The sequence below is a fragment of the Coregonus lavaretus genome (assembly GCF_964263955.1).
Source record: "Coregonus lavaretus genome assembly, chromosome: 9".
NCBI classification, from domain to species: Eukaryota; Metazoa; Chordata; class Actinopteri; order Salmoniformes; family Salmonidae; genus Coregonus; species Coregonus lavaretus.
This window is the reverse complement of record NC_139996.1, coordinates 23,478,119-23,493,595: the sequence shown is the minus strand read 5'-3', so window position 1 is coordinate 23,493,595 and position 15,477 is coordinate 23,478,119. Positions and strand designations below refer to the sequence as shown.

General features: G+C 42.6%; 1 pseudogene across 1 annotated transcript; it reads right to left on the bottom strand.

Moving 5' to 3' along the window:
• Positions 1-302: 302 nt before the first annotated feature.
• LOC311135295 (putative nuclease HARBI1) lies at positions 303-14,591 on the bottom strand (annotated as a pseudogene). Its single transcript has 2 exons — positions 14,538-14,591; positions 303-1,261 (listed from the first exon to the last, which is right to left on the bottom strand). The product of its transcript is annotated as a putative nuclease HARBI1 (transcript).
• Positions 14,592-15,477: the final 886 nt, after the last annotated feature.

Below are 15,477 nucleotides of genomic sequence, written 5' to 3'. Positions count from 1 at the left end.
TCTAATGCAGCAACGTAATCATTTTCTAGAGGCAGATGATCACAATAGCTTGGAGGGGATAAGACAGAATGAAGGTCAGCCCACTACATCTGCAGCAGCCAGGAGGGAAGATTGTGCCACTAACCCAGGCCGGAGGATAAAGACAAAGAAAGAGGCTGAGCATGCATGAGAATGGAATTTCATGAGCACAAACTAATGTATTTAAAAGAAGACCATGATATGAAGAAGCAAATTCTTCATGTTGAGTTGGCTATGAAGGAGGAGGAGAGAAACATGAAGCAGCAGCAGTACCAATGTTCTTCTCAAACCAGCACCAGTTCAGGATCCCGATATTTCCATTTGTGAATTAAAAACCTTTTTGTTACCAATCCATGGCTATTGTTTGAGCTATTTTTGTTGTGAAAGTGCCGCATAGCAAAAGCATCTCTGCAGTCTAGACCATTTCTGTCATTGTCTGCCTCAACCATGGGAACTTCTGGGTCATCCTCATTTTCAATGCGAGGATCTGGGCAGCCATGCTGTTTGAGGTAATTGTGAAGCACTGCTGTTGCAATTATGACACAGCAGCATCTTCTTGGTTGAAAGTGCAGTGTGTTTCTGGGACACTGGAAACTACTCTTTCATACACCTAACATGCGCTCTACTGCACCTCTGGTGCTTGGTTGTACCGTGCTTGGTTGTACCGTTATTGCTCAGGTCCTATTGCTTGAAGATAGGGGGTGAACAAGAAGTTGGTCTGTGCATAGCCACTGTCACCAATGATGATTCCACTATGTTGTCCTCCTTCAAGCTGAGCAGACAAAGAGGAGTATAGGGTAATCCTTGATTCATGAGTTGCACCTTTCCAACGTGCAACAATGTTGGAGAACTGCAAATTGGAAGTGCACTCACTTTGTACATTTATTGAGAACCAGTTTTTACGATTCCTGTACTCCTCAGCATCTGCTGTATAGGGACACTTGATGGGAATATGACATCCATCTATACAGCCAATGAATCTAGGGAAGTTCCCATATTCATAGAACTCTACCTTGTAGATGGTTTGGGCAGCAGCATCAGGGAACTTTATGTAATTGTCTTTCAGTTCACATATAGCATTGTAGACTTTGTGGACTATTCTGCATTCAGTCGGTTCACTTACACCACACAAATCTCCTGTTTCACGATAGAAGGTTCCCCATACCAAAAACCTCAAGGTGATCAGTACTTGTAGGGAAGGAGGGATGGGCCTTCCCCTAAGAGAGTCAGATGAAAGCCTTGGCTCAAGCGGAAACGGTCAAGGAAATTGATTTAATCAAATTAATTCAGTGGTTTGCTCCTGTCTATAACTGCACTTCTGTCTGGCCTTGGTGGTGCTCTTTGATCATCATTGAAATAATCCAGGTAATCCATTTTCCTCCATTGCCAAGGTCAACCTGGGGGCCAACATCCATTAATCTGAAGTTAAACCTGCCTTTGGCCAGGTTTAATTTAAGCCTCCACTTAGATCTAGATTAACTGTAATCGTATTTCTGGAAATCAGACTTTTAAAATCTAGACTATGGCAAGTCTGAGAATATTTTAAACCATGTCTGAGAAATGCCATTTCAGCTAGTCCAGTTTAAAAGTGCAATTTAGTCTAGGATTGGGCCCCGTGTAGCTCAGTTGGTAGAGCATGGCGCTTGCAACGCCAGGGTTGTGGGTTCGATTCCCACGGGGGGCCAGTATAAAAATATATATATATATGTATGCACTTATCAGGATGTGTATAGGTGACATTGTGCCCACTATGACTATTAAAACCTACCCTAACCAGAAACCGTGGATAGATGGCAGCATTCATGCAAAACTGAAAGTGCGAACCACTGCATTTAACCATGGCAAGGTGACTGGGAATATGGCAGAATACAAACAGTGTAGCTACTAACTCCGCAAGGCAATGAAACTGGCAAAACATCAGTATAGAAACAAAGTGGAGTCGCAATTCAATAGCTCAGACACAAGACGTATGTGGGAGGGTCTACAGACAATCATAGACTTCTTTGCCCGCTTTGAGGATAACACAGTGCCACCGACGAGGCCCACTACCCAGGACTGTGGCCTCTCCTTCTCCGTGGCCAATGTGAGTAAGACATTTAAGCATGTTAACCCCCGCAAGGTTGCCGGCCCAGACGGCATCCCTAGCCGCGTCCTCAGAGCATGCGCAGACCAGCTGGCTGGTGTGTTTACGGACATATTCAATCTCTCCCTTTCCCAGTCTGCTGTTCCCACATGCTTCAAGATGGCCACCATTGTTCCTGTACCCAAGAAAGCAAAGGTAACTGAACTAAATGACTATCGCCCCGTAGCACTCACCTCTGTCATCATGAAGTGCTTTGAGAGACTAGTCAAGGATCATATCACCTCTACCTTACCTGTCACCCTAGACCCACTTCAATTTGCTTATCGCCCCAATAGATCCACAGACGATGCAATCGCCATCACACTGCACACTGCCCTATCCCATCTGGACAAGAGGAATACCTATGTAAGAATGCTGTTCATTGACTATAGCTCAGCATTCAACACCATAGTACCCTCCAAGCTCATCATTAAGCTCGAGGCCCTGGGTCTGAACCCCGCCCTGTGCAACTGGGTCCTGGTCTTCCTGACGGGCCGCCCCCAGGTGGTGAAGGTAGAAAACAACATCTCCACTTCGCTGATCCTCAACACTGGGGCCCCACAAGGGTGCGTGTTCAGCCCCCTCCTGTACTCCCTGTTGCGCCTAAACTGCAATATTATATTGCATATTTTTTTGTTTCTATTTTCTTTTACCAGATCTTATGTGTTATATTGTCCTATATTAATTTCACATTTCCACAAACCTCAAAGGGTGTCCTTTCAAATGGTATCAAGAATATGCATATCTTTGCTTCAGGTCCTGAGCTACAGGCAGTTAGATTTGGGTATGTCATTTTAGGCGAAAATTGAAAAAAAGGGTCCGATCCTTAAGAGGTTAATGTCTTTTGATTGTGTATTTCACTGTAATATTGATTTGTGTATGAGTACACTTCAAATACATTTTGATTTAATTATAGTCAGTGTGAGACAGACGATCCATGCATCATCCTCATGTACAGTTGAAGTTGGAAGTTTACATACACCTTAGCCAAATACATTTAAACTCAGTTTTTCACAATTCCTGACGTTTAATCCTAGTAAAAATTCCCTGTCTTAGGTCAGTTAGGATTACCACTTTATTTTAAGAATGTGAAATGTCAGAATAATGGTAGAGAGAATTATTTATTTCAGCTTTTATTTCTTTCATTTCTTACAATCAATTAGTATTTGGTAGCATTGCCTTTAAATTGTTTAACTTGGGTCAAACATTTCGAGTAGCCTTCCACAAGCTTCCCACAATAAATTGGGTGAATTTTGGCCTATTCCTGCTGACAGAGCTGGTGTAACTGAGTAAGGTTTGTAGGCCTCCTTGCTCGCACACGCTTTTTCAGTTCTGCCCACACATTTTCTATAGGATTGAGGTCAGGGCTTTGTGATGGCCACTCCAATACCTTGACTTTGTTGTCCTTAAGACATTTTGCCACAACTTTGGAAGTATGCTTGGGTTCATTGTCCATTTGGAAGACCCATTTGCAACCAAGCTTTAACTTCCTGACTGATGTCTTGAGATGTTGCTTCAATATATCCACATAATTGTCCTTCCTCATGATGCCATCTATTTTGTGAAGTGCACCAGTCCCTCCTGCAGCAAAACACCCCCACAGCATGATGCTGCCACCCCCGTGCTTCACAGTTGGGATGGTGTTCTTCGGCTTGCAAGAAACCCCCTTTTCCTCCAAACATAACGATGGTCATTATGGCCAAACAGTTCTATTTTTGTTTCATGAAGATCAGGGGACATTTCTCCAAAAAGTACAATCTTTGTCCCCATGTGCAGTTGCAAACCGTAGTCTGGCTTTTTTTATGGCGGTTTTGGAGCAGTGATTCCTTCCTTGCTGAGCGGTCTTTCAGGTTATGTCGATATAGGACTTGTTTTACTGTGGATATAGATACTTTTGTACCTGTTTCCTCCAGCATCTTCACAAGGTCCTTTGCTGTTGTTCTGGGATTGATTTGCACTTTTCACACCAAAGTACATTCATTTCTAGGAGACAGAACACGTCTCCTTCCTGAGTGGTATGACGGCTGCGTGGTCCCATGGTGTTTATACTTGCGTACTATTGTTTGTACAGATGAACATGGTACCTTCAGGCGTTTGGAAATTGCTCCCAAGGATGAACCAGACTTGTGGATGTCTACAATTTTTTTTCTGAGGTCTTGGCTGATTTCTACAGATTTTCCCATGATGTCAAGCAAAGAGGCACTGAGTTTGAAGGTAGGCCTTGCAATACATCCACAGGTACACCTCCAATTGACTCAAAATATGTCAATTAGCCTATCAGAAGCTTCTAAAGCCATGACATCATTTTTTTGAATTTTCCAAGCTGTTTAATGGAACAGTCAACTTAGTGTATGTTAACTTCTGACCCACTGGAATTGTAATACAGTGAATTATAAGTGAAACAATCTGTCTGTAAACAATTGTTGGAAAAATTACTTGTGTCATGCACAAAGTAGATGTCCTAACCGACTTGCCATAACTATAGTTTGTTAACAAGAAATGTGTAGAGTGGTTGAAAAACGAGTTTTAATGACTCCAACCTAAGTGTATGTAAACCTCCGACTTCAACTGTATATCCTATGTCCATGACTATGTAACCATGGAAATGGGACTCTCTCTCCGTCACATGACGCTATGATTAGATTTCTTGATATTAAAACCACGTGGGTTCCACAGGCTCATCCCTGTCTCATGTGACCCTGAAGTTCACATTAACCTCTCAAGCATCTCTTCGACCAATTAACAGGCAATTATGTCCCTCCTCTAGCCTTCTCTGATAGGCTACTGTGCTCACTTACAGGCATTCCAGACACGGAACCAAGCAAAACTGACAAAACCCTGAGTAAATAATTAAGTCTCAAGGGCTCTCTACCAAAACCATGATAGTGCAATGCATGTTTGATTGAATTGAGCCTATAAATTCATAGGGAACTATAAAGAAGTTAAGTTCAAAACCCAGGGATGCTGGAGAAGGTTACTTAGTAGCTCTTTTCCCCATTCTCTTAGAAAAAGGGTTCAGAAAGGGTTCTTCAACTGTCCCCATAGGGGAACCATTTTTAGTTCTAGGTAGAACCCTTTTTGGTTCAAGGTAGAACCATTTTGGGTTCCATGTAGAACCCTCTGTGGAAACCCACATAGTTCTATCTGTAACCAAAAGGGTTCTACATAGAACTAAAAATGGTTCTCCTATGGGGACAGTCGAAGAACGCATAAACCAGCATATGCTGGGGACTATAGTGCTGGTTTTGCTGGTGACTAGCCTTCATTGTGCTTTCTACACTTGCTGACCAGCTTATGCTGGCATTCTGGTGATGCTGGTATGATGATGACATCATAAGCTGGCCACCAGCAAAACCACCATCAAAGTGCTTAATTATTTAAGACAATAAATTAAATACACTACTGTAAGTCGCTCTGGATAAGACCGTCTGCTAAATGACTAAAATGTAAAATGTAAACTGGAACAACCATTTCAGTAAAAGGTGCAATAAGTCCACCTAACAGATTGGATTAGTTTAGAAAAATGAAAAGATATTGAAACAAACAATAGAGATTGCTGGGAAATATGATAATGATGGGCGTGGTTTTGCCAGCTAGACCATGCTGGACCAGCATAGACCAGCTTGGTCACCAACATACCATCATCACCAGCATAAGCTGGTCACCAGGGGCCGGTTGCTCCAATTGGGTGTAAAAAGTTGGTCTTAAATGCTACGTTGGGCTTAGTAGCTACGTCCGAGATCAGAATTTACATCTGTTGCACCAACCAAAAATAATACTAGTCATAGCTAAGTCCAGCGTAAGCAATGCGTGTTCATGAGATTTTAAGCTTCATAATGATGGTTGCTAGGCAAGTGGCTGTTGCTAAGATGTTACCATCCTCGTGGAAGTTCTAAACTTTGCGAGGCATGTTACTTCGCCCATCACTTCATAAAGACCCCCACTTTGCATGCACGTTTTCCTAACCACAATTGGATGGATCCATAAAGAATTACTGTGGTAATGAATAGCAATGAATTATGAAAATATTGAAATTAAGCAGGCTAATTATCATGACTCAGGATATGACCCAGATGCAGACACAGGAGATGGATGGTTCAGTTCTCAGATCATTTATTATAACACGGGGGGCAGGCAAAGGGCAGGTCGAGGACAGGCAGAGGTTCGTAACCAGGTCAGAGTCCGACAGGTACAGGACGGCAGACAGGCTCAGGGTCAGGGCAGGCAGAAGTTTATAAACCAGGTCAGAATTAGGCAGGTACAGAACAGCAGGCAGGTTCAGGGCAGGCGGAACAGTCAGAACCGGAAAGGCTAGAAACAAAAAACTAGAGCACGGGGAAAACCAGGAAACACGCTGAGACGACCTGACAAAACAAGACGAACTGACAACAGACAAACAGAAAACGCAGGTATAAATACACAGGGGATAATGGGGAAAATGGGAGACACCTGGTGGAGGGTGGAGACAAGCACAAGACAGGTGAAACAGATCAGGGTGTGACACTTAATGCCATTTAAAGTGAAACTGACAGTCTTTTAGCAACATGAAATGTTAAAAAAATATGTTCATATACACCCCCAGGAAGAATATGACAATAAAAAATGAATACATTCTAACAAGCGAGCACTTAGATATGGTCATTTTCACGTTGTCATAAATTCATAGAATGTTTGGGAATGACGTAGAGTAAGGCATTTGTGAAAATTCTATAGCAATATAAAGTGGGGAAACGGTCGTGCATTTGGACAATTAATAGACACTGCAGTAAATAAAACTGAATAAAACATCTTGTCTCTTCCAGGACCGGAGTCCACGCATTCGTGTGCGCTATAGCCAATCAGAGCTACAGTAGGCATTTATGCAATTAAGCCATTTGCCACATGGGCCTGCCATCATTCACTTTGAACTGGACTGTGTGTTTACAGGCAGTAGCAACAGCACGACTTTAGATCATTAGATTCGCCAAAAGCCAAAAAATACACCTGAATGGATTTCTGCAAAAATGTAAATACCACATTTGGGAACTTTACAGTCCTATTGATCAAACAACCATAAAAAGGTAGGCTCGCTCTCCCTCAGTTATGTACATCAACAACAACTAATTCAACAACTAATGCTACCCAGTGCATGATGAGCTAAAATCTAACCAGGGAACATTAAACAACCCCTCTCAAACTTGTTCAACTAGTTGGCCTTAACAATTGCACTGAAAAATGATGGGGAATAATAGCCTGCTCCTCCTTCTGCAGCTTGCCTGCCAATGCATGCTTGACCCAACCCACGTTTTGACATCTGCACGGGAACTTGCCTGCCTGCCTATTTGATCATGCCAAACACATTTGATTGACAACTAAGGGTGTGTTCGTAAATTGCCTCCAGTGTGTCAAAGTGCGCTCTGGGTCGTTCATAAATTCAGAGCGTTGTCAGATTGTCTGTTCGTAAATTCAGAGCATTCCGCTCTCCGAGCGTTCAGAGCATACACTTAAGTGATAATGCCCGAGAAGCCTGTGTTTGTTGGATATATTGGCATGGGTGTTGTTGGGTTACCAACATATTAAAATAATGATTGACATATTTTCATTAAAAACGTTATTTTGATTAATTTATCCTTCCACAAGATATAGTCCTGACACAAATCTAGGGTATCTATGGACCCAATCGTTCAGTCTTTTTGTTCTGTATCTATAGACTCGACCCAGTCGTTCGTTCTAAATGTTGCATTGCCATACTATCTGACAACGTTCTTATCCCTTACTTGCTAGCTAGCCAACTACGGCTAACTTACAGTCACGTCAAAAAGTTACGCCAGAATAACAGCAAAGTAGCTGCATTTGTTTAAGCTGTTTTCTAGTGACATTTATTTGAATACATCCATGTGCTCACTCGTCAGCACACTGTTGGTCAGAGGAGCTAGCCAACAACACAGCAACAGTAACACAATCACTTCAAACTGAAGCTGGAAAGACTGCAAATTAGCTGCGTTTCGTTTGACCCTTTTTCAATGGACATACACTTTTATACACTGCTCAAAAAAATTAAGGGAACACTTAAACAACACAATGTAACTCCAAGTCAATCACACTTCTGTGAAATCAAACTGTCCACTTAGGAAGCAACACTGATTGACAATAAATTTCACATGCTGTTGTGCAAATGGAATAGACAACAGGTGGAAATTATAGGCAATTAGCAAGACACCCCAATACAGGACTGGTTTTGCAGGTGGTGACCACAGACCACTTCTCAGTTCCTATGCTTCCTGGCTGATGTTTTGGTCACTTTTGAATGCTGCCGGTGCTTTCCATCTAGTGGTAGCATGAGACGGAGTCTACAACCGACACAAGTGGCTCAGGTAGTGCAGCTCATCCAGGATGGCACATCAATGCGAGCTGTGGCAAGAAGGTTTGGTGTGTCTGTCAGCGTAGTGTCCAGAGCATGGAGGCGCTACCAGGAGACAGGCCAGTACATCAGGAGACGTGGAGGAGGCCATATGAGGGCAACAACCCAGCAGCAGGACTGCTGCCTCCGCCTTTGTGCAAGGAGGAGCAGGAGGAGCACTGCCAGAGCCCTGCAAAATGACCTCCAGCAGGCCACAAATGTGCATGTGTCTGCTCAAATGGTCAGAAACAGACTCCATGAGGGTGGTATGAGGGCCCGACGTCCACAGGTGGGGGTTGTGCTTACAGCCCAACACCGTGCAGGACGTTTGGCATTTGCCAGAGAACACCAAGATTGGCAAATTCGCCACTGGTGCCCTGTGCTCTTCACAGATGAAAGCAGGTTCACACAGAGCACATGTGACAGACGTGACAGAGTCTTGAGACGCCGTGGAGAACGTTCTGCTGCCTGCAACATCCTCCAGCATGACCGGTTTGGCGGTGGGTCAGTCATGGTGTGGGGTGGCATTTCTTTGGGGGGCCGCACAGCCCTCCATGTGCTCGCCAGAGGTAGCCTGACTGCCATTAGGTACCGAGATGAGATCCTCAGACCCCTTGTGAGACCATATGCTGGTGCGGTTGGCCCTGGGTTCCTCCTAATGCAAGACAATGCTAGACCTCATGTGGCTGGAGTGTGTCAGCAGTTCCTGCAAGAGGAAGGCATTGATGTTATGGACCGCCCGTTTCCCAGTCCTGAATCCAATTGAGCACATCTGGGACATCATGTCTCGCTCCATCCACCAACGCCACGTTGCACCACAGACTGTCCAGGAGTTGGCGGATGCTTTAGTCCAGGTCTGGGAGGAGATCCCTCAGGAGACCATCCACCACCTCATCAGGAGCATGCCCAGGCGTTGTAGGGAGGTCATACAGGCACGTGGAGGCCACACACACTACTGAGCCTCATTTTGACTTGTTTTAAGGACATTACATCAAAGTTGGATCAGCCTGTAGTGTGGTTTTCCACATTAATTTTGAGGGTGACTCCAAATCCAGACCTCCATGGGTTGATAAATTTGATTTCCATAAATAATTTTTTTTGTGATTTTGTTGTCAGCACATTCAACTATGTAAAGAAAAAAGTATTTAATAAGATTATTTCATTCATTCAGATCTAGGATGTGTTATTTTAGTGTTCCCTTTATTTTTTGAGCAGTGTATGTATCCATAAAAAGGATGCCAGCTGATTCATGATTTCGACCGGCTGAGAAACGCTGCCTGCCTTTCTGTCTAGTCCCAACTCCTGACACGTTCAATACTATGGGACAGCAGGAGATGTGAATATTGAAACAATGTTGCAAATTTTTATTTTATTTTTATTTAACCTTTATTAAAACCAGGTAAGCCAGTTGAGAACAAGTTCTCATTTACAACTGCGACCTGGCCAAGATAAAGCAAAGCAGTGCGATAAAAACAACAACACAGAGTTACATATGGGGTAAACAAAACATAAAGTCAAAAATACAAACAGAAAATATATATACAGTGTGTGCGAATGTAGTAAGTTATGGAGGTAAGGCAATAAATAGGCCATAGTGCAAAATAGTTACAATTTCGTATTAACACTGGAATGATAGATGTGCAAAAGATGATGTGCAAATAGAGATACTGGGGTGCAAATTAGCAAAATAAATAACAATATGGGGATGAGGTAGTTGGGTGGGCTAATTTCAGAATGGCTGTGTACAGGTGCAGTGATCGGTAAGCTGCTCTGACAACTGACGCTTAAAGTTAGTGAGGGAGATAAGTGTCTCCAGCTTCAGAGGTTTTTGCAGTTCGTTCCAGTCATTGGCAGCAGAGAACTGGAAGGAATGGCGGCCAAAGGAGGTGTTGGCTTTGGGTATGACCAGTGAGATATACCTGCTGGAGCGCAGACTACGGGTGGGTGTTGCTATGGTGACCAGTGAGCAAAGGTAAGACAGGGATTTGCCTAGCAGTGATTTATAGATGACCTGGAGCCAGTGGGTTTGGCGACGAATATGCAGTGAGAGCCAGCCAACAAGAGTGTACAGGTCACAATGGTGGGTAGTATATGGGGCTTTGGTTACAAAACGGATGGCACTGTGATAGACTACATCCAATTTGCTGAGTAGAGTGTTGGAGGCTATTTTGTAAATGACATCGCCGAAGTCAAGGATCGGTAGGATAGTCAGTTTTACGAGGGCATGTTTGGCAGCATGAGTGAAGGAGGCTTTGTTACGAAATAGGAAGCCGATTCTAGATCTAACTTTTGATTGGAGATGCTTAATGTGAGTCTGGAAGGAGAGTTTACAGTCTAACCAGACACCTAGGTATTCGTAGTTGTCCACATACTCTAGGTCAGACCCGCCGAGAGTAGTGATTCTAGTCGGGTGTCGGAGAGACAGACAGCAAGGTTTATACAAATCCCCGCTGTTGAAAACTAAATGTTAGTCTAAAAGAAATGTGAGATAATGTCTAGATGATTTTTATAGTGGAGATCAAGTTTATATAGTGCCTGACTGGGTTGATGCAGTCATATGGAACAGTGTAAATAGGCATTTTAACGTCTTAGATTTCGCTGGTGGTAACTTGTGGAATAGACACCGGCTGGAATGCGGTTTTAACCAATCAGCATTCAGGATTAGACCCACCCGTTGTATAATGCACTATTGACACTGGACGCTCTGGCCGAGGAGTAGGGTTGATGCAAGCGTTCCTCACAACGGCAGTCAAGCACCCAACATATTGGCTAATGTTGGCTAGCTTGCTAGCTACTTCCAGACACAAATGAGAGAACATCTCACTCTGAACATTTTACTCACTATGCAGAGCTGGTTAGGCTGTTTACATGTTATCTAGAGTGTTAGTGACTAACTGTGCTGCTGGCAACAATTTAATTATTTTTTTGCCAACGTTTACTGACACCGGTCATATTCAGTGGGTGTTGCACGTTCATCAGTTATTCTGCCCTCTGGCACACTCCGATGAGAGTGCTCTGAAATCAGAAAAGATAGCCAGGGTGATTTACAAACGCAAGAGATATGTTCAGCATAACTAGCTAGCTAGCAAAGAGATTCACAGTTCTTGCTAGCTAACCAAATTACACCTGCATCTCTAGCTGTAGCCTCCGAAAAACTATATGAGGGGAAAAAGTCGGTCACTCACCCACTCCTCCAATAACATGTTATCCTCCTAGCAGCTAGCTAGCTTACGTTAGGCTCCGGGTTTTTAGCTTGCTAAATAGCTACATAAATAGATACGCTAGTTTATTAGCCACGTTATAACTGACTTGTGATCATTGCCATTGCTAGTTTGTTTGTATTGACATTCCCAGCCTTAGTTACATTTGTCCGTTTTTTTGTCCAAAATATTGAGTCATTGAAACTGAAACAGTGCATCCCCGAATGGGTGGAGGTAGCAAACAATGTACAGGCCAGCTGTGATTTACAACCTGATAGCAATAGTTTTTAGACTACCAAGAAATATATTAATCATGCATTGAACTGCATACATCTATTCTGTCAACAATGCCATGGGATTTTGATTAAAATATAACCTATTTTTAAAACCTCATAGAAATCTGGTTTTGTAGCATAAACTGGGAATTACATATTTTTGACTGATATTATGATTGTCTGTTTGTTTGATATCTGCAAAGTAGTTAAAACGCTGTCAGTTCCAATTTAAGGCATGTATCAAATTGTTGTTTACTGAAACTCCCAAAGTCATCCAATCGATTTAAATAATTTAAAGCAATACAGCCGCGTGTGGTCAACTATAATTTTAGCACCATTTTTATTGGGACAGCGCCATGGTTTCCACTAGATAGCACAGCCTTGAAGTCAAAATTGGCTACAGGCTATCGTAAAAATGTATGAAAACAAAAATGTGCTTTATGGTCGTAATTTTATGTAAGGGTTAGGCATAAGGTTAGTAGTGTGGTTAAGGTTAAGGTTAGGGTTAGGGTTAGGGTGCTTTGACACAACCGTGGGGACTCGTCTTGATAAATCAATCAATGTAAAAAAATGATTTTCACTGAATCTCCGTTTGAATATTTTGTTACAATTAGGCTGGAAAAATGTTAGGCATATTGAGGTAAGTGCTCATGATAATCTTTAGTCTAGTCTGCTCATCTATTAGCACTGATCAGACATTTTTTCTAGCATGTTAAAGCCAGTATAACAAGTGGACTAGTAGCCTATATTCCATCCAAAAGCCCTAGACTTGTCTGATAATGAATCAATGTGATTTTGTTTCACTGAATCTCCATCTGTAGGCTATATTTGATTATTTGATCTCTGGCTGGGCAAATAAGTGGAGGTGGTAGGCCTTGCTCATCTATTGATTTGCTAATCTATCACTGATCAGACACTGTTTGCATGCTATAATGTAGCATAAACTAAGTGTATTATTTTGCTATTGACTCGCACATAGGAAACTCCAGAAGCCTGCGGAGGTTGTGAAATATGAACACGAGACTCAAATCCTTGTGAAAAGAATTCCCCAAAAAATTATGGGAATTTTTTAAAATGGGAATCATGCTGAAGATAGTCCCAATTTAACACCATACACCAGCTCCCTACTAGGAGTAGAATCTACACCCAGTCTTAGCTCATAGAAGAGAAAACAATTCAAAACATCTAACTGCAATAGAGCATGCTTGGAAATATGATAATGATGGGCGTGTATTATTGCGCCCGGTGGTGCAACAGGTATAATTTAAAATGACTAAAACCAAATCGAAACTGTGTAGAAATGATAATGGACCTACATTTGTACAGTTTCTTTGCTGTGTCCAGCTCGCTAATAATTACAGAAATGAAAGCTAGAGAGTCAGGGAGCATTGAAGTTTCCAAAAACGATGGATAGAGAACTATTTTTGGCAAATTTTGATGGCGAGGAAATATTTACACATTTTCAGTGCGGACCTCTGGACCTCATTGAAGACCGAATGCGGCCCCCGGGGGAAAATTAGTTTGACATCCCTGAACGAGACTATGCTGGTCAGCCAGCATAAACAGCTGGACCTTGCTGGTCAACCAGCATAACCAGCTAGACCATGCTGGTCAGACCAGCTTGACCAGCTAGACCACGCTGGTCAGACCAGCTTGACCAGATTCAAACCAGCACTGACCAGCATAGACTAGCATGGACCAGCTTGAAATGTATGCTTGTCTATGCTGTTCTTTTCAGCAGGGTACTACCATCAGGTAGACTGTGTAAACATTGTTTGATTGAATTTCACTTTCAGGTTGTCATTGAACCAGTCATTGAACCAAGCAACTGACTGAGTTACTGCAACTAATGAGGCCTCTGGAGCTCTCTCCTCAAACCATAATATCACCCAGTATCACTGACTTTCATTTTGATGTCCCAAAGAATATGAAACATTTAAAACTGTGAGTTTTATATTTTACAACTCAGTTAATTTGCTACGCCCCTGCTGTGACTTCCTTTGTTAACTTGGTAATGAGATTTTATAGTGAGATTGGACGCATTACAGTAGCCCACTTGCCTTTGGCAGACCACAGCCAGTGTGGCGCTAGCTAGCTCTGACCCACAGCCACAACAACAAGCCCTAGCGACATCAGCAAACTCCATTAGAATGAATTGAAAATTATGTCTGTTTTCTTCCAAAAACGGTTATGAACAGAATCAGCATGGTGGATGGCTGATTAACGGAGCTACCAGCAGCCTCTTAGACTGCTCCTCACCCCCTGCCTGTGTAAGGGAGGTTAGGCCAGGCCAGCAACAGCACAGAGAATAAACACAATGTGGGCCAGTGAGGAAAACAACAGAAAGAGAGACACCCATACACACAAAACACAATACAACTGTAAAGGCGACAGACTGGGCAACTTGTATCCTCCACCACTTCATATTGGATGGGGAAAAATAAGATATGTAGTTACAATTTTAGTATTAAACTGCCAGTGTAAACATAGTCTACACTCTAAATCTAGAATCTAAACACTGTTGACACTGGGCCATGTAGTACATCTTCTCCTGGGGTGTAGGCTCGGTGTGCAGATGTGGTCTCTGTGTGGGGCATGTTGGTCCAGCACCAAGGCCAACATCCAGATCAGCCCCAGAAGCCTAGGGTATAAACCATTAGGCATCTGAACAAACAGTAAGGAGGTGGTGGAAGGTGCAGAGAAGTTTCTCTCCATGTCTATTTGTCTTTCTTTCTTCCCTCTCTCTCTCTCTCTCTCTCTCTCTCTCTCTCTCTCTCTCTCTCTTTTCTTTCTTCCTCTCTCTCTCTCTCTCTCTCTCTCTCTCTCTCTCTCTCTCTCTCTCTCTCTCTCTCTCTCTCTCTCTCTCTCTCTCTCTCTCTCTCTCTCGAAGATACCATGTGTTCCTGCTATGGTCAGTGATATTTGATGCCTTTACTTTGAGTCATCTGATCTGCATTAACTGTTAGCTATTGCATGCAGTCTGAGGTCCCATGCATGTAAAGTATACAAATTGTTCAGTCTCAATAAAACACACCCAGGAGATCTCATGAATAACACGGCTAGAAAATGTCAATACACTCTGAAACCATGAAACATTATTAAGTGTTTTCATCTTAAACACATGCGTTAAGAATGCAAGATTAAACATGATAGTCAGCTTTTTCCAGTCAGTTTCCAAAAAGAACACCTACTGTATATCTCCTAAGTGTTCAGATTTTAAAACCCTGTCCACCCTTTATTAATATTTTTCATTATTTTATAATTAATAAACATTATTTTTTTTAAACCACAGAAAATCTGGTGTTTCTCTGTCAAACAGTTTTCTTATAATTCGGTCTTCTGTGATGTACTGTATCTGGAGGCGAACTTTAAGGTGAAAACTTTTAAGAAATTGAAGATGGCGCTGCAGTGGATAGCAGCTGTCTTACGGGCTCCTGACCAATTCTAGTTTCGCGTTTTAATGTCACGTGCATAAGTACAGTA